At 42.4% G+C, this 21,751-nt stretch overlaps 1 protein-coding gene and 1 pseudogene across 1 annotated transcript in view; one reads left to right on the forward strand and one right to left on the reverse strand.

Annotated features, from left to right (window-relative positions):
* ABCB5 (ATP binding cassette subfamily B member 5) overlaps positions 1-21,751 on the forward strand; it is a 169,803-nt gene that overhangs the window by 47,561 nt on the left and 100,491 nt on the right. The gene's annotated exons all lie outside the window — the stretch shown is intronic.
* On the reverse strand, positions 4,211-4,737 carry LOC108804535 (annotated as a pseudogene).

Here is a 21,751-nt window from a genome sequence, read left to right on the forward strand (position 1 = left end):
CCTATCTCCACATGGGGACCTTCACAAACTTGGCTCAGTTTTCGAAAAAGTTTGTCTGTAAAAACCATAACACTTTCATCTGCTGAATGTTATGTGGACTGGCATTGTGAGAACGCTACTGGGGGTCAGTAGCAAGTCTGATCTCTTCCTTTGAGTACAGTCAGGGCTAGATTCACAATTGGGAGCGGTAAGCTTGTGTCTAACCAGTTCAACCTAGGCTAGTATGAACCCGGAAGTGACATCCTCTGATCAATTCCAGGTTTAGAACTGTCAATCTTCAGCTTCTCTGACTGGGTAAGAAGCAAATCACACCCAATCTGTGCTCTTTTAGCTTCAGTGGAATGCAGACACCGAATGTCTCTTTAAAGAGAACTTGTCATCTGCCCTATAGTATCATATAGCTATCAGCTATATAAAATAATGTCTTCCATGAGTGGGTATGCAACCAGGTGCATGTCGTGCGCAATGTATGCGTTCCTTGAACATGCGTTCAAGGGGGAATACATTTGCGCGAGATGTGAGCAAGTTGCTTGTTTGGAAACCTAGATTCTGGATCTAAGCAAGAAACTGGCAACACTTAGGAGCATAACAGTCATGGAAAAGAGTCTGGACAACGCACCAGGCTGTGGTGGAGGGGGGGGTTGGAGGAGCAGGATCCCGAGGTGGGGAGCTGGGTTACTGTTAGAAGGCGTGGGAGAGGGAAGAGTGCTAGAGATGTCAGCCCTGATCTAGTTCACCCCAATAAGTTTGCCAAGTTGCATGATGTTGGGGATACTACTTCAGGGGGGACTCAGCTGAAGCAGGACGCATCCTCTATACGGAGGGGGAGTGACTGCTCCAGTGAGGAGGGGAGCCGGATGGAGGGTCAGGAGAGGCAGATCCTGGTGGTGGGAGACTCCATCATCAGGCAGACTGACAGGGTAATATGTCATCGGAACCGTGAGCGTCGAACAGTGTGCTGCCTACCGGGGGCTCGTGTTCGACACATTGTGGAACGAATTGACAGATTACAGGATGGGGTTGGGCACGACCCCGTTGTCGTGGTGCACATCGGCACCAATGACAAAATAGGAGGAAACTGGAGTGTCCTAAAAAGGGAGTTTAGAGACCTAGGTGCTAGGATGAAGGAAAGGACCTCCACGGTAGTTTTCTCAGAGATACTACCGGTGCCAAGAGCCACTCCGGACAGACAGCGCGAGTTGAGGGAGCTTAACAAGTGGCACTTGAGGGACCGTAATATCCAGGGATACCAGTATCCCTAAGAATGAGATGATGCGTGGACCTATATGGGTTGGACTTGATGGACGTATGTCTTTATTCAACCCCAAATACTATGTAACTATGTAGCCCCCCCATTTGATAAAAAAATTAAAGAACTCCAGGCAATTCACATACTAAACCTTGCAGTGTAGCTTAATTTTTAGACTGCCTAGAGGAGTTCTCTTATAAAAACACCACACCACCCCCACATACACACATATACAAAAGTAAACATATGCGTTGGGTGCGCCTACGTACGAAAATGATGGTTGCACCACACATGTTAGGTAATCCCTCAAATGTTGAAGTGGGAGCGATAATTCCAGGGCCATCACTCACTCTTCACCCTAAATTTATGTTAAGGCTTTAACGTGTCGCTTTTTTGCCGTTGCATAGGCGCACCTAATTTGAAAGCTTGGCGTTGCATACCTATTTACTTGGTACAACCGTTATGTTTTCCAAAACGTGTGTATCATATTTTGTTTGTGTGCACAACATGCTTAAATTCATTCAAATGTATTTTTTACTGAAAATATGGGTTTGATAAACAGTTTTGCTAATATTGTGGGACATAAAAAATTGCAGCTGCCACCATTTTATTCTCCAAGGTTTCTGCTTTCAGGAAGGATATATATTTGGGGTTTTAAGTTATTGCAGGTCTAAAATGTACACTTTAACATGTGTGCAAACTGTAAAAAAATAAATAAAAAAGGGTTCTGGCAGCGAAAGGGTTAAAGGGGACACGAGGGCACATTAGGTTGCTATGAAAATTAATCTTTCTTAATTAGTTTGGAAATAATATTAAATAAATCTTATGCTGATCTGCATTCCTGGTCATGAACTGTACATGGGTTTTTTTTGTTTTACTAAAATGTTTCATTTACAGAGAACTAACACGGGTCCCACAGGAGTGATCAATTCATGAAGAACATTAGAGGGCAGAATGCAGTTCATCTCTATGACGTTCATTGGACTTATGATGTGGTTTAGGGTGGGATGGGAGGATCTGCTCAATCACAGAGAAAGAAAATGGAGGAAAAGAGTGACAAGGAAAGATGCAGTAGAAGAGATGTTTAAATGTAAAAAAAAACAGGAGCATAACAAAACAATCCGTAAAATGTCATTGCTGACCTCATTTAGACCATGACAGTTGCTGATCCTCTGGCTTCAATACCATCCAAGTCACTGAGCAGGAACTAGAAGTTGTGACTTCACTTGCAGTATATGTTTGCTCTAGATCAGTGGCAAATACATTTGAAGCAACAAGCAGACAACTAGAATTTTTATAAAGTAATTAGCAACCTCCATATTTTTAACAATACAGGTTTCCTTTTTATCCCTCATGCTAGCAAACAACAATGTGTTACCTGAATTTGGCCACTGGGTGGCACTGATGGCTTTGTCTCTAATACACAGCAGGGCTTATTGTATTCATAAGGCAGTGCAGACTGTAAAGGCAATATGCAAAGTTCAGTACCGATAGCAACCAGTCACATTTCCATTGACACTATCAATACCAGTAAAAGATGAATTTTCACTGACCGTGTATTATTATACATTATTATTACACATGTATTTAAACCGTGTTTTTAGCGGATCATCTAGTGTTCAGCTTTAAATAATTAGCGAATTCCAGTCTCTTCTATGTTTTTCAAATGAAGCCAACACTAAACCAGCTTTCAGCACTCTTATTTCAGTGGTCAGAAATCTGGTGACAAGACTTGGGAATAACTCTGGAGAAATTAATCCACTCCTTTGGCATGCAAATTATTTTGATCCCCTTTGGTATGAAAGGGATTAGTTAGTTTCCTCTAATGCACGGCTCACATTTCAGATGAAGCTGTATACAAGAAAGCTCCAGCGATCCTTCTGAAAGTAACAGAAAGTAGAAAACTGTCAAGTACTTTTACTGCTGTGCAGTCTTAGGTCCACGTGACACAAGCTGTACATCATGCATGTCACTTCATGGTTACTTTTCTTGCTTGTAATATAATTTATTAGTATGTGTCCTTCTGACAATGTGGCACCAACATGGTATAAATGTGCTGCAGCTGATGTCAAAACAATATATCAATGCAATCTACACTTATATATCTGCAAATAAACAAAGACAACATGACATATGGGCCAAAAGATAGGTAGTAGGTATTACTTACACAGCTTGTTATTTAAGGGTTAATTTTTAAAGCAACCATGTCAGAAGTTGGGATGGGGGTTGAAACCTTGTGCATGAAACAGGCTCATACTTACCTGTCCATCAGTCAGTTTGGGGAAATTTTGCTCTGTAACAGAGATCCTATGGCTGGTTGAATAGAGTTGAATAGAGGGTTCCCCCACTGACTGTTGTTGTTCTTCCTACTGACCCCTAGTCACTGCAGGACAAGACAGTGGTAGAGCAGACTTTGGAGCTGGAGCACCACCGTATTTACATAACTATGCTAGCCTTGTGCTGGGGCTCCTGGGGGAGTGTGCATAGTTTGGGAACCAAATAATGAAATAATAAATTAATTAAAAAGACCCCTGAAAATTGGTATTGTAGTTTAGGGGTGTATATTGGATAGCTGTTTAACTTGCTAAACTCTTGGTAAAAATGACTTGCAAACATTCTGGCTCTGGTTCACACTTCCTGTCGCATTCTTCATAATGTAAATGAAATGAAGCATTTAACAAAGGTAGTGATATCCTCCATAATGGATGCAGCAGCTGATGATCATGTTGGAGCCCCCAGAATATAAGAATAGATCATGTCTGTGGACATTAGCAGACGCAACAAGTTGATCAGTTGGACAAGGTCTACAATCCTTAACTGGCACCATTAATCTTCCATTCAAGGTCTATAATCACCTTTATCTGTATATTTGTATAAATGTTAACTGCATGTGAGAATAAGATTTACCCCTTGTTGTTGGTAATTATTTCAGTTGTGATATGCTGATTTTTTTTAATTGGATTTTTTATTGAGTTTATTTCTGTACAGGACATGTGCCAGAAGGTTTAGATGATGCCAATCTTGTTAGCAACATCGAGAGCATCATAATCGGGAGCAAGACGAACGTACGCCTTCTTCTCACCGTCTGGCCTGATGAGGGTGTTCACTTTGGCTACATCAATGTCATACAGCTTCTTTACAGCTTGTTTGATCTGGTGCTTGTTTGCTTGACATCAACAAAGAAAACCAGAGTGTTATTGTCCTCAATTTTTTTCATAGCAGACTCAGTGGTCAGAGGGAATTTAATGATGACATAATGGTCAAGCTTGTTCCTTGTGGGGGCACTTTTCCTTGGATATTTGGGTTGCCTCCTCAGTCTCAAGGTTTTGGGTCTCCGGAATGTAGGTGTGGTCCTGATCTTCTTCTTCTTGTGACTGTGAACACCTTTTAGTACGGCCTTCTTAGCCTTGAGAGCCTTAGACTTTGCTTCAGTCTTGGCAGGGACAGCTTCCTTCTTCGCTTTTGGTGCCATCTTGGGGAAAAGCGTGATATGCTGATTTTAATCTTACCTGTAGCTCCCACTATTTGTAGGCATCAAACGAGGGGTTAAACATAATAATTCAAGCCAACTGCCAAAAGGTCTCTCTTATGGAAGATAACTTCAACTTGCATGCTAAAATCCCCCAGCATGTGGTGTGGCGTGTTAAAAAATACTACTTGCCGGATTTTCACCCAGGTAGGGCACACATGCTTACATATTAAAATCATAAAGAATACAATGACACAAATTATTTTCATTGGAATTTCATGACCACAGCTTTTATAAATAAATTCTGAAACAAAATATTAACAATAACATAATGTAAACACCAATTCTCCAAATGTACATGTATTCTAATACAACCGTAGGAGAACTATGGGGGTTAAGGCTTTTCCCCATAGTTCTCCTTAGGCTAACGAGAGGACACAAACTAGCGCCCTCCCGTCACCCTAGGCTGTAGCTCGCGGTATACTGAGACGCCGCAGTATACTGCGAGCTGCTGCTCGCGGTATACTGAGGAGCAGCAGCTGAAGCGGATCCTGACAATTATGCCTGGATCCGCCCAGCTGCGTGACTGACAGCTGGCTCTGCCTATCTAGAGGCAGAGCCAGCTGTACCCGCCCCCTCCCCCGTCCGTTCCGCCAGTCAGCGCTGGCGGATCGGAGCGGGGAGGGGGGAATCCAGCCCCTCCCCTGTCACGGCAGAAAGCCGTGACAGGATCGACAGGTGAGCGAACGCTGGTATGTGTTCGCTCACCTCCCGATCTACTGAGCCGACCTGTGACAGTCTCATTGTCACAGGTCGGCTAGAACTATGAGGTGAGTGAAAAGCACTCACCTCATAGTTCTCCTTTAATGCAGTTTGAAAGTCAAGCCGTCCTTCCCATCTCTCCTAACTGAAATTCTGTACCCCCGTATGAGCTCTGACAGTTTGAAAATGAGCAGAAGCCTGAGCTTTGATGCTGTGATCGAGTGATCACCATTGAAATGCTTTCCAGGCTTGAATGCAAATATTAAAGAAATTCATTTTTTTATATATTATTAATTTTGCATTTCTTTAATTTCTGCAAAAGGTGAACTTATCTTTTAAGTCTTTTGTTGCCTTTCAGCCCACCCTGTCAAGAGAGTCATGGAGCGCAAGGAAAAGAGGGAATTGGGACATGAGCCCTTTCTCCTACTTACAGTTTTCTTCATCTTCCAGAAAACCGCTTCTTCCATGGGTATGAATGATAAAATGAAGTTGGGAATGGTCCAGGGGAAGAAGGAGGGGAAGACCTCAAGTGCAGCTAAAATTAGGAGAAACAGATAGCTAGGTGGTATTCGGGGAAGTCACAAAATCTACAGCAAAATATGATTTTCTTTGTATAAGATTTCTCTTAAAAATTAGGTTTCCTGCTGTTACAAAGTCCAAATATAATTCAAGATCCTAGATTAAAAAGCTATTTTGTGAGCATATTCTAGGGCATGACATCAAAGTAAAACAGCTATGGAGCAGGATATGAAGAATTCAACAATCAGAATCAAAGGTAAATTCTCACTGTGAACAGGAACAACAGATGTTTCAGCACAATAAAAAAAATTCCTCTAGAACTTGTGTGTTATTGTTTTATAATCGTCATTACTATAGCCTGAAACTATGAGAAACCACCTTATTTCCCTCCCAATATAAGCTTTGATTGGATTTACAGCATACATTGATAGCAGTGGTTTAAGATAAGCTGACGTATGCTGGCGTGTGTAGCCACCCTGCTATAAAGCAGAACCACGATCCCTGCTGGCTCTTAGATGAGTTCTTTCAACCTCAGTCCCCCTGAGGAGGTCCTGTGAGTCATCATGTCCTATATAGTGTATAGAAGATGAGGACACTGAGGGAAATACAATTGCTGGAGTGTAGGAGCTACCTTTGAGTGGAGTGTCTACAAATAGACAGGAGTGTCTATTTATATTTAGAAGCTGTCAGGCTGTTCAGCTTTCAGAGGCTTCTCCTAAACTCTGATGATTGTTTACTTCTGCCTGCTTGCCTGAGTGTCCCTGGTAATAGTGTGGGAGGATGCGCGAATCAGAGCGAGGAATGTTTGTACCACCATGACCAACCACTAGGAGGTTTGTTACCAGTGGTGCATGCTGGCAGGGGGTATAAATATTCAGGAGTGACCTTGGGAAGTCAGGCTTTCCCCTGGGCTGCAGCCTCGGGGTATGATGTGTATGGCCTGCTGCCTAGGGAGGGTGGCCATGTGCTTGGACTAAGGCCTGTAGTGAAGCCTGGGGATGGAGATGCTATGGAGGAACTTTAGCATGCATAAGGAGCCTGGGAAGTTGGTCCTTTACTGAAGTATGGTGACAACGTTCTGTCCCCCCTCTGTCCCAGTTGTTCTCCTAGGTTATCATCCTGTCACATGCTCCCGTAATGGTAAAGATACTTTTTATCCACTATTGTCACCATCAGGAAACCCGCCCTGAGAAGCGATGAGCATTTGCTGGAGTGCAGGAAGCAGGAAGTGGCTGCAAAGAGGCTACAGAAGATCATCAGTGCAGAGATGCAACAATGAATGAAAAAAAAAAAGTGAAAACAGTATTTTATTTAAAAAAGCAGCAATTGTCATCCAGTTAGAGTTTACTTGTACTTTAATGAATACTATTCTTCTACAGATAGCTTTTTGACTGACAGCTTTGTATTTATCGTAAAGGTGACTCATGGGCCAATTCTTAGGGCAGCATGTTTATGAAGGGTAGTACCAAGCCTCAGAGGAAGGGTTTGCATGGATTTTGAGAGAAGTCAGAAGACTTACTGAGGGGGAATTTATCAAAACTGGAGCAGACATGTCAGGGAGCGCCAGACTTTTTTCCTGTTCTGTTCATCTCTTCTTCCCCTCATTCTCTACCTTTTCTTTGCTGTTACCAGTGCTTTCCTTCCCTCTCTCTCATGAATCCTTGGTATATTGGTTCTTTATTGAAAAAAAATGTTTTTGCTACATGACTTGCGTTGTGATTGTGCCCATTTGTTACTACCCTGTATGTTATTGCTCTTACAACACGTACAGTGGGAATCTTGTTCTAATGACTGTTTTCATGTACACTATTGCAATTGATGTTTCATGCTCTTTGAGTCTCGCCGTTTACACTTTGCCCCTGTGGGTAGTACATGTTTTGTTATTTGAAGATCTTTAATAAAAAGAAAGTTTAAACAAAAAACTGGAGCAGACAGAATCTGGAGCAGCTGCTCTCAGCAACCAATCAGCATCTATCTTTCATTTTCACAGCTTAACTGAACAAATTGAAGAGAGAAGCTGATTGGTTACTATGGGCAACTGCTCCAGTTTTGATAAATTTCTCCCACTGTATTTCACAAAACATGAATCCATCTCTCCTTTCTCTTGTTTGTTGGTGTCACATACCTGATGTGAGTCTGAGGTGGCAAGAAGGACCTTCCCTTGCAGCACGGATCTGAGCGCCCCTGAGAGTGGAACAGGGCCGAACGGACTTCGTGAGGCACGGGTGCCACTGGGGAGAGATGCTGAAGACACCGGAGTAAACGACCAGGCAGGTAGTCAGCCAGCAGCATGCAGGATATCAGGAATTCAGATAAGCAGAGTCAGAGCCGAGCCAGGTCAGAAACTGGCGAGCTGTGCAGTACAGAATCAAAAGACGGTAGCTGGGTCAGGACAAACCGAGGTCAAGCCGTGCAGGTTAAGTGGTACCGAATCAGCAGACAAGAGGCAGAGTAGTGGAACAGGCCGAAGTCGGGAGCAGGCGGAGAGCAACAGAGTCAGAGGATCAAGCCGGGTCAGATACAGGAACAATCAGGAATCACTTGCTAAAGAACTCTCAGCACTGAGTGCATGCTGGATGCAAGTTCAGGCGCTATGATTATACGTGAGCACGTGCACGCCAATCTGCGTGAGCGCTGTTGCGCATGAACCTGCGCATCGGTGGCCGTGCACGATTACGAGCATTACTAGCACGAAACTGTCTCACACGTGCATGTGCAATGGCTCTCACAGTACCTGTTCTATGACTGCTTGCTGGGCTTCCCGGGCAGTTGGTTGTCACTTGCCTTGCTGTGTCTGTGTGTTTGTGAAGACACACACAGCTTACTAGCACACACAAGAGTGGCTTTATAGGACCCGGCAAGGGAAAGGGGCCACCCTAAAAAAGGATATCAGGACTGGTGCTCAGAGGACCAGCTGACTCTGCAGGAAACTAAAGTGTTTAAACATTACAGTGCAGCATCCATTGTAAGCATTTGAAAAGCTTTAAACCCTTTTGGCTTTAGTATCACTTTAATGATGATTTAATGAATTCAGAGCTGCACTGATTAGTGTCTTTTATATCTGCCACATGGATTGTTGTAGTATAAATAGTATATTATATGATAATATATCGAGATGTCCTACAAAGATAGGATTTCTTGTTAGCGTGACGCAGGTTAGTAGCAGAACCTGTTGCTGGGATGTGACTGATGTCACAGGTGTAGCTGGAATTATACATTCAGGAAGCAGAATTCTCTCCAATGAAAGCCATCTACAGGATAACAGCATCCTGTAGGACTCCTCCCTTCTCCCCAGCCTGGCAGTCCACAGCTTAATCACCTCCGTGAAGTTCAGGCGATAGGATGGCTGCAAATAGAAGGAGAAGAGATACAGCGCGCCCAGGGGTAAGAAAATGCAGATTCACGATGCCGGAAATACTAGAACTGATCACAGAGCAGACAGCAGCCTTGAAAAAAATCATAGTCTGATGTAATTCAAAGGAAAAGAGAATATAAAGGTGCAGGCCATTATATTTTATCATTTATTAATGCTGATTCATTTACATTCAGCCTTTCAGGAGAGCCTCATAGCGAACAATGGGACAATCAGAAGACAAGGGAATACAATGAACCCCCTGCAAAAAAAGTAGAACTAACATTGAAGAGGCAGTTTTCTCGCTAATAAATGGAAAACATGCCGGTTATTTTGCCCGCTATCAGACAGCATTTTCACTTTTAAAGTGACACTAAACTCAGAAATTAAATCTTGACAAAAATCTTAAAAATGCATTCAAGTGCCCTAACTATTAACAAAAATGTATCTTATGTGTGTTTCACTCGTCTCGATCCTCAAATCATCTCTGAATTGTTGCTGGCACTGTCCTTCCTTCTGGGGGGTGGCTACTTTTGTTCCCCATGGTCCCTGTAGATTAAAATGAGAATTTATCCTTACAGAGCAGGGAGAGCCTTCGAGCATTAATGGATGAATCCCCCGCTGTTTTTATTGTATTCTGACAGCGGCTGCTTACACTTGCAGCTGATTGGCTGCTAGCTCCGTTCAACTGAGATTTTTACAACTGGCTCATTCGATCAGCTGATCAAGGGATGCTGGGTGGAAAGGTGTTGGCAGCAGCACCCACTCAGTGAATTTTGGCTGGTTCCTGTGTATACCCTACTTTACAGATGACTAGAGTGTGCATCACACTGCATGCTCCGCAGGCACTGTACAATTAGACACAAAAGCAGGCACTCAGGTATATAAAGCTTTTGGTAGAGGAGATACACTAAGGGGTCTATTCACCAAGCTGCCGAAGGATCTAGCCGTAGCTACGGCTAGATCCTTCAGCTAGCTTCGGCCACAGGACCCCTTCGGTTCAATAGAACCGAAGGGCTGCTGTTGGGGCTATTCCTTGTAGCCCGTACAGCTCCTGAAGTCGGCCGAGCGGCTCAGTCGAGCGTTCGGCATAAGCTTCGGCTTGCCTGAGCCGAGGTGAAAGCCGAAGCTGGCCATTGGCCGGCCGACAGCCTGCTGCTGACTGCTGGGCGGAGCCAGCCGTCGTCTCACGGCTGGCTCCAACCACTTGCACAGACAGGTAACCAGGGACGCTGATCTCCAGATAGCCCAACTCTCCCGGACCCCCAGGGAGTCTCCCGGTATTAGATATCGGCTCCCTGCCGCCCGGGAGAGAAACACTTTCTCCGGGAAAGTTTTACTCTGCTCGATCGAGCAAAGTAAACCTTTCCCTGCTCTGTTGTCTTTTTTTTGGCTGCCGTCAGAATTTAAAAAACACAAAAAAACACAGTAGAAATGCATTGCTAGATTCCTATTGGCTATTTCACTTTGCAATAGCCAATAGCAAACTAGCTATTGCACCCGCCCACTGCTGCTGTCAATCAGCAGAGGGACAAGATAGTGCTAGGTCTTACTTTCGGGGAAACACAGTAGCTATGCATTCCTATGGTGATTTTTTATTTTATTCTGACGGCAGCAGAACCGCCCTGCCAATAGAAAACAGTTGGGCGGAGCTAGCTGTCACTAGCTCACTGCTCACTGCCCTTTCTATTTAATTTTTTTCTACTTTTTTAACTGTTTTTCTATTCTGCTCGGTACCACAGAGGTACCGAGCAAAATAGCCGAGCGGCATTCGGCTATTCACTCACTGCTGTTTGCCATCTATGAGAATAGACTGAACAGCAGCGATTAGCCCGCCGGAGGTTCGGCTTGGCCGATGCAGATGTTGGATCGGCTGAGTCGAACTCCTCCTGCACTTCATGCTGAGCATGTTCGGCAGACCCGCAGCCACATGAAGCAAGCCGATGTACAGCTGATTTCAGCCGATATACGGCTGAAAGCAGTATAAGCCTGAAGTGAATAGCCGAACAGCGTCCGGCTCACTTCACTTTGGGTCAGTTGTTTACTCGGCTGCCTACGGCAGCTTAGTGAATAGACCCCTAAATTTATTCTACTAACTCTATGTTCTAGCAAATCCTGAAATAGCTGCTCAGGCTTGTACACATGCTGTGGGTGGATTTTGTTGTAGAATTTTGGCCATTGTTAGGGAAGATGAGCACTGCCACTGTGTACATGTACCAAAGCAAAAAATGTTTTAAAAAAAATACCATACTGCAAGGATAGAGTCTTTTCATGCGGTTCATGGGAAACATTGCAAAATATAAAAATCCTTTAAAAAACAAACTTCTGTGATGTTACAGAACAGTATGGTTTTCACGCACAGTGTCAGTGACAGTGTATACCGGCAGCCCATATTTGGCTGAGGAATTTATTTATTTGCTTTACAATTAGCTTGGCTTACACACAGCAGCAGCTTTCCAATATGATTCATTTTAACTTGAAAAAAAGGCTTTTTTTCCCCAGGAAGCTTTCAGGGCCAGTTCACACCATATGCAGTTGTGATGCAGTCCGTTTATTTTGGCTGCTGCAGTCAAAATACATCACAATGCTCTCCTATGGGCTTTCTTGTGCTTAATTCAGTAATTAATTGCAGTCAGTTCAGATGCAGTCAGAAAAAGTACTGATTGTCCTATTTTACCTGCATCAAACTGCATCAAAACGCATCAAAACGCAGTGCAAATGCATCAAACGGAACGCATTAAAAAAAAAGACTCAGAATTGATTATGTCATCACCCAGGGACTTCCTCTTTGTAGTGTGGAAAGTGAAGAGATTAAATTTGTGGATGCAGATGATTTCATCCAATATGTGCAGGACTGTCAGCAGCGGGTGCACCCAATATCGACGTTGCCTGCGAAGGCGTTGTCGGAGTATGGCTATAGTCAACACTAGCACCATGCCAGCCAACAAAAAAAGCATGTCTGATCTCCAAAACAAACGTAGGAAATGCTCTGGCAGGAAGAGGAAGTGACCTAATTGTCTAATTAGCATTTTCTAGTGCAGAAAAAACACACATCAGAAACGCATCAAAACGGATCGCAGTGCAACTGCACAGACGCACCCAGTTGTGATGCAGTTTCTGGTGGGAACTAATCCTAATAGCCACTTACATACCACATGATTTTTCATCCAACAGTAACAGACCTGGTTTGACTGGCAGATAGGAATTGGTCAGTAGTATGTTGTGGCTATCCCAGCTCTCATTATGGATTAAGAGGCCGCAGATGATACAGCAGTTTAAAAGTGGCCAGCAGTAGGACATTTATTAATGAGGGAGAATAGGCCAAAATGTGCTAGAGAAAAAGAGTACAGGCAGGTGTTTTACTTCAAGAATGAAAAGACTGCAGGGTACAAATTGGCCACCAGCAGAACAAATTAGGCTAGATCCAAATGTACTAGAGACAAGGAGCACAGGCTTGGGCTTTACCACAAGAATTAATAGGATACAGCAATGTAAAATTGACCAGTAGCAGGGCAGTTTAATTAATGGATAATAGGCCAAAATATGATATAGATAAAGAGTACAGGATAGGTGTTTTACTACAAGAATTAAGAAAACTGCAGATGATACGAGAGTATAAAATTAAGCAGTAGCGGTACAATTTTAATGAGCAAGGCTAGGCCAAAATTTACTAGAGACAAGGAGCCCAGACTCAAAAACTGATATACTGCAGAGGATACAGCAGCGTAAAACTGTTCAGCAGTTTTATTTAAGGATAATAAACTGTTGTATGCCTAACTTATTTTATTCAAGGGGTCGGGGTGGGGGTACAGTAATATCAAATGATATAATGTGAGGTGGTTTAGGTCCACACTGTTCTGCTAACAAAACATAGCTCGGGGAACAGATGATCAGTAACAAATGAATGCTCCTATTTAAGCACCACAAACTTAAAAAAAGGCTCTATCAATGTAGGGACCCTGCTCTACACAGAAGTGTCCCTAATCTAAATTAAGTGGCTCCGGTAGGCTGTAGACAGTCTAAGCATTAAAGTGCAACTGAATGCACATGGGATTAGAACTGTCAGGTTTTTATTGCTGTCTGTGCCCCCGTTATCTTCCATTTGTCCTGCTAACCGTTATCACTGAAACTGAAAAAGAATCCAAAATTTTAGGTTGTCACCAGAACAGGAATAGATGGGAAATCTTCCAATTGGACGCTAGTTCTGGTGACTCTGCTGACTACCAATGATTTCCCTACGTTTGGATGGATTTCCTCTCACTTCCTGATGTGGTTATCAGACAAAAAGTGAAGGGAAATCTCCTAAATGGGACACAGGTGGCAAAAAGGCTCCCTTACTGTGTCCAAAACGTTTTAAAATGTTTTGCCCGGAGTTCTTCTTTAATTGCAATTCTGCTTTCGTTTCGTTTCCCTTAAGCTCAGTTTTATTGTTTGCTTCTGTCTGCTGTTGGAGAGTGTCTATGGCAAAAGATCAAGGAGATACAATAATTGTGAGTTATGAATATTTATGTTTCCATGGCCATCAACTAGGAGGTTTATTACCAGTGGTGCATGCTGGGGGAGGATATAAATATTTGGAGTGACCTTGGAACACTCTCTTCTTCCCAGGCTTGTTGCTTGGGGAGGGGGTAGAAATGCAATGGGGAACGTTTTTATTTGTTTTTGTTGAGTGAAGGTCCGCTTTAAAGCGATTTTGTCAATTATATAGTGTGCATGATATCACAGCTATGGAAAATTCATGTGGAATATGTCTCCCCAGTATTCCCTGCTTACATCACTAATTGCAGTATCAAACTAGGTAAATACCTACTCTGGTGAATGACATTGTTCAGCATAGTCCCTTGGAGGGTCAAGCGTTTCAAATGAACCATTTAGTCTTGGGTAGGTGTTATTCACATTTTTCAATGTATTATATCTCTCAGGGATTCCAGTGAAGAAATCTCTGCAACTGAAACCCGTGGACGGCTTGCTTGAAATGTCCCATCAGGGCACAGATAATGTTATCTATAGGACTAATTAATGATATACTGTATATTTATAAGAAAAAGCATGATTGATTTTAGCATGAAGGAGAAATTGCAAATGGTGACTCAGCAGTACTTTATTCTTATGGGCAGTTTAATTTTTTATAGAAATAATGTTGTGGTTTCTGCTATCATTGTGTGCATGGATATGGATTTGCATATATCATGTTACTGTGATACAATACAAAGGAGCTAAAACTACAAGCAAATTAAAGCTGAACGCCAGGCAGATTTAAAATATGATATAATGCAGTTCTCTATTCCTGAATACATCATTAAATGTAATTTTGTTTTTAGGTCCAAGCAGTGTATGTACCTGAATATGACTTGGTATCAACCTCTTTCAGTCCCTGTACATCAGAGCTCAGGCTGGGAGGGGAAGCATGCATTCATTTGTGTATTTCATTTCTGTCCAAAGCTGAGCTTTAGGGCCAATTCACATCATCGACTGTGCTAAATGCACGGCGGCTGGTGTGCGTTGCCCTACACAGTATCGATGAGCCGAATCCGGCACTTTGCACTGTGTTCTTTGTGTTTTGGTAGAACTTTATTGAAATGTCACAAATGACATTTCCTTCAGTTCTACGAGTACAGTGGGGTGCAAGGCGGTTGTTTTGCGTCACATCCCGATACGCTAAGAAACAGTACAGCATCCCTTTGCAACGTGGTGGTGTGAACCGAGCCCATCCATGAAAAAATTGCATTGTATTGCATTGGGGTGGAAAAAACAGCTAGTGAAGTCCCAATGCATATGTTGTGAATTGGACCTGGAGACAAGGAGAAGCTGGGGGTAAGGACTGCATGTCTAAGGGGAGAAGGTAAGGCCAGAAAAGGGTTACCAAATAGAGTTGTGGAGAAGGAGGCTTACATATTGTGTGGACAAGTCAGGTGAGTAAGGGGAGCAGGGAGGAGGTCTTTGGGCAAGATGATGAAAGCAGACAAGTGAAGATTTGGGCCCCGACCTGACCAGTTTTTAGTATGGTGGGGATGGGAAATTAAAAAAATTAATAATTTTTGTTGCAGCAGGTTTCCAGACAGGGAGTCTTGGAAGGGAACAGACCAGTAATAATTGCATTAGAGGTTTGGAGTCCCACTGGTGTTACAGGGATTACCAGTGGTGTGTTAAGCATTGGTTGCTCTGTTATGCAGTCAACTGAGACTGGGTCAAAATAATGCCAAAAAAGGTGCAATTGAGGTGGGTAATGCTGCTGGGGGGCAGGCTAAATATAGCTGTGGTTCATCTTAATGTATCTAATAATACCCTCTTCTGTTTTTAAGCATAACACTGAACATGCACCAGTTCATGGTTGTTATATATTGTTTAACTATTTTTAAAGATCATTTTTAAGTTATGCTAAGGACTGCTGTGGCCCGTGTAAAAACTATGTGTGGTTTATTGTGTGGGTTTAAAGGGGGGGTTGTGGGGATTTTGAATGCATCTCTAAGTCATGTTTATTGTTGAAATGTTTTACTGCTGTATGTACTTTATTTTCACAGTGGTTTTCATGGTTTTCCAACTCAAGGAAAAGGAAAGCTGATCTTAAAGAAGCAGATGGAGAGCTTAACAATGCTCACCCTAATACAGAGGCCTTACTGGATGAAAAAGAAAGAGACAAGAAGTATGTTTTGTAATTCTAAGCTTGTTTTTTTCACATTCCATTTTTTAGCAAACATGATAATAGTCAGAGTAAAAGTAGCTGGTTTTATACAAAACCTTCCAGTGCAACAATAATGAGGCCTGCAGAGCTTCATGAAAACTGCTCCAACTGGAAAGTGTCTGTCAGGTGTTGTTAAGGAACTGATGATAAGAAATATGGCTTTTCATTTCTGGACTGTATGTGTAGTGCCCCCCTGACCCCAGAGGCATAAGGTGGACCCCCAAAGGGTAGGGAGGGTTGACATTTGAGTCTAAGGGGTGGATCCTTAGCCAGGTTGTCAAATGTGAACAGTAAATTGGGTATCAGTCAGTTTAAGTGCCTTTTTAAATGTATTATTGTAGAACAGTCAAACTGGGAGAGAGGGTATAGTGCTTCAGACATCCATAGCATAAATAGACTCTAGACTCACCAATCCCTTCCAGCTTACACAGTGCAGGAATACTTCAGTAGAACAGAGGATGACACTGTGTAGTAGAGCAACTGCTGAATAATGGATATGTATGAGATCGTCCCTGGGAGAGACACCAGACTTGTTCCTGAGGTCCATGCCATCTTGGCCTTCCTGGCACCACCAGCAGTCATAGGACTCCACTGGTTCTCCTTCCCCAGACATTTCCAGACCCCACCTGGGCCCACATGTGGCCTCCTGCAGGCTTGTGGCCTAGTCAGCTTCTCCAACCTTGTACATCCTACTTGTACATCCAGGCTAAGACCCGGGGCGGACTGAACTGAGCACATGGCAATTCCTGAGTATGTATGCACTTCCCCTGCATGCACCACTGACCATGAAACTCCTAGTGATTGGCTGGTGAAGCATATACAGTCCTAATGTTCCCCTATTGGCGGCCCAGCTCTGTGGCAGGCTCAACCCCCAACTCATAGGTGGGTGCAGAATATAGCTGAATTAGCCAAATGATACCAGACTACAAATAAGCCAGACTCATTACAGTGCTAGCATCACTACATTTAAGTAGCCACTCCACATAGGTTAGAAGGGGCTACATGTGTGAGAGGGAAACGCTGCAGACCTTTCGTGGTCCATGTACTCTATATTTCAGTATCTTGGCCAATACCCCTAACTTCTGATGCAATAGGCCTCGGACAGTTGGTAAAGGTACAACACAGGGTGTCTCAGAATTATGACAACTCATGCTAATGCAGATAGCTAACACAGACATTCACTTTGCCTCAGGCAAATTCTGTGGGCTGGAAATTGGCAGCTACCCAGATTGACGGCATAGGCAGCAAAGTAAGATGGCTCTTTTATGATCCTTGCAGCCAAGATAACAATTCATGCACAGGATCTTAAAGTCATGGAATCTTGGCAGTTCTGGTAAAGTACAGATTCATAGCTAATGCTTTAAAATACAGCTTAAGGCAAACCTAACTCCATAGTTAAAAGTATAATTAAAGGCTAAGCTTTTTCTTTTAGTTTTAGTTTTGCATAGATTGATATGGAAATAGAACCACGGTCTGATTTTTATTGCTATTTATGTCCCCGTTAGGGAGATGCAACCTCTCTCACTGTTCCGATCAGCATTGTCTCAGAGTGATAGTATAAATTAAAACGTTTTAGTGCCACCAGTACAGGATTAGAGGAGAAATCTTCCAATGGGAAGCTTGATTCCATGACAATTGTCTAACAGGGGATTTTCTGATTTCTCTCCCAATGGGAAGATATCGTCTCATTTCCACAGGACAAGAAATTAAGGGAAACCTTCCTAACGAGACATAGATGGCAGAAAAAAACTGACTGTGGTTTTAACCCCCCCCTACTCTATCCAAAATGAAAAAAAAAAAGTTTTGGCTTCAGATATACTTTCATCCCTTAATCCCTGGTTGAGCAGCCATTTAGTATCTCTGTCCCATAATAAACTGTTCCCTGCCTCTAATTATCAAAGAATAAGGGGTCCAGTAGAACCCAAAGGGAGACTGATCCACCTAATAGTTTACTATTTCAGTGCTCTTATCTATATTTTTAAGTAGACAGCCACAGAGGTTCAGGGGGAAAATGTAATTTATGGGTTTAGTTTTACTTTTGGGTGAAAAGACATGCAAACATGATAACTTAGAGACTCTTTCAGAATTTTCAGTGTCAGGCCACTTCTCTTTTAAAGAAACAGTTTTACCAGATTGTATTGTTCTGGGCACCTAGCACCACTTGGCAACCAAACTGACATTAACTTCATCTGTGTGCATCATCAACTTAAAGAGACCCTGTCACCAACCTACAGAACCACCAACCTACAGAAAACTCAAGTATTTGAATTGCAAACTTCCTTTTCATAGACAATTTATTTTTCATTTGCAATGTGCCTTTAAACTTGCTAACAAATTTGACTTCTTCACTCTCCTGCCATGTTAGAGCCCTCTACTATTCTGGAAGTGGCTTCCCACTATATGAATGCACATATAATCCTATGGGAAGAATTTTGTTTAAATAAATGGTCTGGAAACAGGGTCTCTTTAACAACAGAACTTGTTCTCACTGTTGTTTTTCCATGGTCAAATGCATGGCACTAGGATTTAGGATATTTGCCCACCCAATGCATAGGTACTGGAGCAAACAATTAGGTCAACTTTGGTGACTGGTACCACCGAGTAGAGCCAAAATGCGTTGTGTCTTTTGTCACTTTCTCGCCAACCAAGGGTGCAACACCATATCACCAGTCATATATCATGCTGAATGGCTACTGGACAAATCCATTTAACCTGGGGAACCCTCAACCCACCCACCGCACACTGCATCTTGACTATAAGAGGAACTCCATAGTAGCCAGAGCCCTCTTTACATCTACAGTATACGTGTTTTTTACCTTCTATTATATATTCACTTTTTTTTTTAAGGAGATTGATAGATACTCCTATAGAATTGAATAGAACATTGCTATTACTTCAGCATATACAAATGCTGACCTCATGAAATAACTTTCTGTATTGTAGTATCTTATTTGTTCTGCTTTTCTGGGTTTATTGCTATAAAGATTTAAGTTAATATTGAGTGTTTTATTTCTTTCTTAAAGAGAGGAAAGTAAAAATGAGGGGAAGAAGGAAAAAACCAAAATGGTTGGTCCAATCAGCATTGTAAGTAATACTTGCTTTTTAGTGTAAAGAAAATTTTACATGAGAAATATTTAAGCTAATTATGATACTTCCACGGTTGGAAGAATAATTCCATTAAATACAGTTTTAGTGTTGGGTGGGATTTGGTGTGTTAGTACATGCACCTAAGTTTTTTTCTAATAAGAGATGCTGCTAATACAATCCTATCCCTATCCATTTTGTCCATTATTGCACAACTCCACCCACCAATTTCTTTCTTCATCCAAAAGAGTGGCGCTGTTCTTTATTTATTTATATACTCAGCTCAGATTGTTGTTTTGGGGGATACTTTATTAGTCAAAATGGAAAACCTGCACATTCAAATGTTATTTCACAGACAAAACAATATTTTCCCATGTAGCGCTCACCCTCAAAGTAGCCGCTGCATGAGTTGGCCCCTCCTAGCCTGTCTAGGATGTACAGTTCCATTGCTGCCCCAAAAGCACTTACCGACCCTCCAGTAGCATCCGATAAAACTGATTTCCACACTCATGTTCTGATGGTTGATGAACTTATATGAACAACTTTGGCAGAGAGTTAGGACACAGGACACCCAGGATGTTGCAGACTCCAAAATTGATGGAATGTTGTATTTCCAGCCTTTACGTATAAAGGACCTTTAAGCCAACCTGGCAATCTGTGACTCTAGCTCCTGGCTGTAAAATACTCTATGTTATAACTACCAGTCCAATTAAAGCAATCACCACACTTCAGTAGTGAACCAGTTTCCCAGTTTCTATGGTATGTTTTACCTGATGAGGGGGATCCTTTGTGACCCCCAAAACGTTCGTTGTTTTTTACCACGATGCACGTCAATAAATAGACGTATTTTGCAAATTTGGAGTGGCGGTGTCTCTGCTTCAGCTCCAGTTTCCCATGCGCCTCATGCATGCTGAAGTTGCTCCATGTCATCTCCATCCTCATGCTTTACTCACTGAGCCTCAATCCCAGGCCTCAGTCCAAGAACATGGTCTGCACCCTAAGCAGCAGGCCTAGGAAGATCAGACAATCCTCAGCATCTCTCCAGGGCAAAGCCCAGGGGGAGACTAACTTCCCAAGGTCACTTCTGAATATTTCTACCCTCTCCCAGCACACACTACTGGCAACAAACCTCCTAGTGGTTGGCCAGGGAGGTATAAACATTCCTCATTCTGTATAGTGCATCCTCCCACACTATTGCCAGGGACACTCCCAATTAGCAGGCAGAAGCAAATAATCATCAGAGCCTAGGAGAAACAGCAGAAAGCTTAACCATCAATCCAAATTTAGACTGACTACAGCCTGACAGCTTCTAGATTTCAATAGACACTCTCTTAAGGCAGGGTAGCCACACCTATTTCAATACTGTTCTGTTATCCTGCATCATTACTGTATTTTATTAATCATATTTAATATTGTCATCATTTAGTTATAAAAGCTATCAAACACATAAATAATAGGCCATTTAACAAATCATGTTTTAAGAGAAATCACAGAGAGAAACAAAGGGAAAACATTCCTTTAAAGTGTAACTTGAACAAAAATGTAATTTTAGTTTTGGAAAGCTTGTTTCTCAAATGATTGATTTTCTTCTGACTTTTTTTTAGTTCTGTTATGCAGATGGCCTGGATGTTTTCTTTATGGTCATAGGATCCCTTGGAGCACTGGGGAATGGAATCTGCCTTCCCATGATGCACATTGTGTTTGGTGAAATGACGGACAGTATCTTGTGCCATAACTCATCCCTACAAAATTCATGTAAGTTTACTTATTGTCAGTATATGTTGTATCTGACATTTGTGTCCTCCAAAAGGGAAACGTTGGGTGTTCCAATTCACGTATGTAGGCCACTGACATTGAACATACACTAGAGTTGCCATCTATCTAGTTTTGGACTGGACAGCCTGGTGTTTGTAATACCTGACTGGTTTTCTGATCCTAATCTGTTTGTTTTTTAAATGGACATTATGCTTCTGCAAAAACAGCAGCAGTAAAAAAAAAAAAAAAAAGTGTGTACAGCAGACACTGACATGCTTTGCTGTGTACTGGAGATAAGCTACAGAGAAAGCCTGCAGGAAGCGAGAGATACTGCTGTGATGAGTGACATGCAGCTGAACCAATGAGGAGTTCCCGAGATGTATATAATTTAGAATAGCTTGGATGGAGCAGGAAAGGAGTGGCCTATAGATTGATTGTGTATATACAACCTTATACAGAGTGAGAAGAGGCATGCTATTAGCTGCCTGACTTTCATTTCATCTATTGCATTGTTTGTAAGATACAGGTCTTGTTCATCAGTGACCTCCTTTATTAGTTTTAGTTGTATGATTAAAGTAGTTTATCACATCTTACAAAGTACTGCACAAATATGCACACTATGGTACAATTACTATCTTCCAACACTGCAATGGCCACGCTCCCTTCCATGACGGTGCTTCTATCTTCACCTGGCCTTCTCCCAGGTTCAGAGTTTGCAGCCATCTTGATTGCCTGGGCTGGAATTACATAACTTCTGCACATGTGCTTGGGAGTTACTTTGTCCCAGCACAGAATTGTGCCAAGAGTATACAATAAGCTGCACATGCACAGTGTTATGTAAAGGGTCATGCAATTAAAATAAAACAACGCTTAAAGGAG

Source organism: Nanorana parkeri, unplaced genomic scaffold (genome assembly GCF_000935625.1).
Source record: "Nanorana parkeri isolate BGI_ZX_2015 unplaced genomic scaffold, ASM93562v1 scaffold64, whole genome shotgun sequence".
Lineage (NCBI taxonomy): Eukaryota > Metazoa > Chordata > Amphibia > Anura > Dicroglossidae > Nanorana > Nanorana parkeri.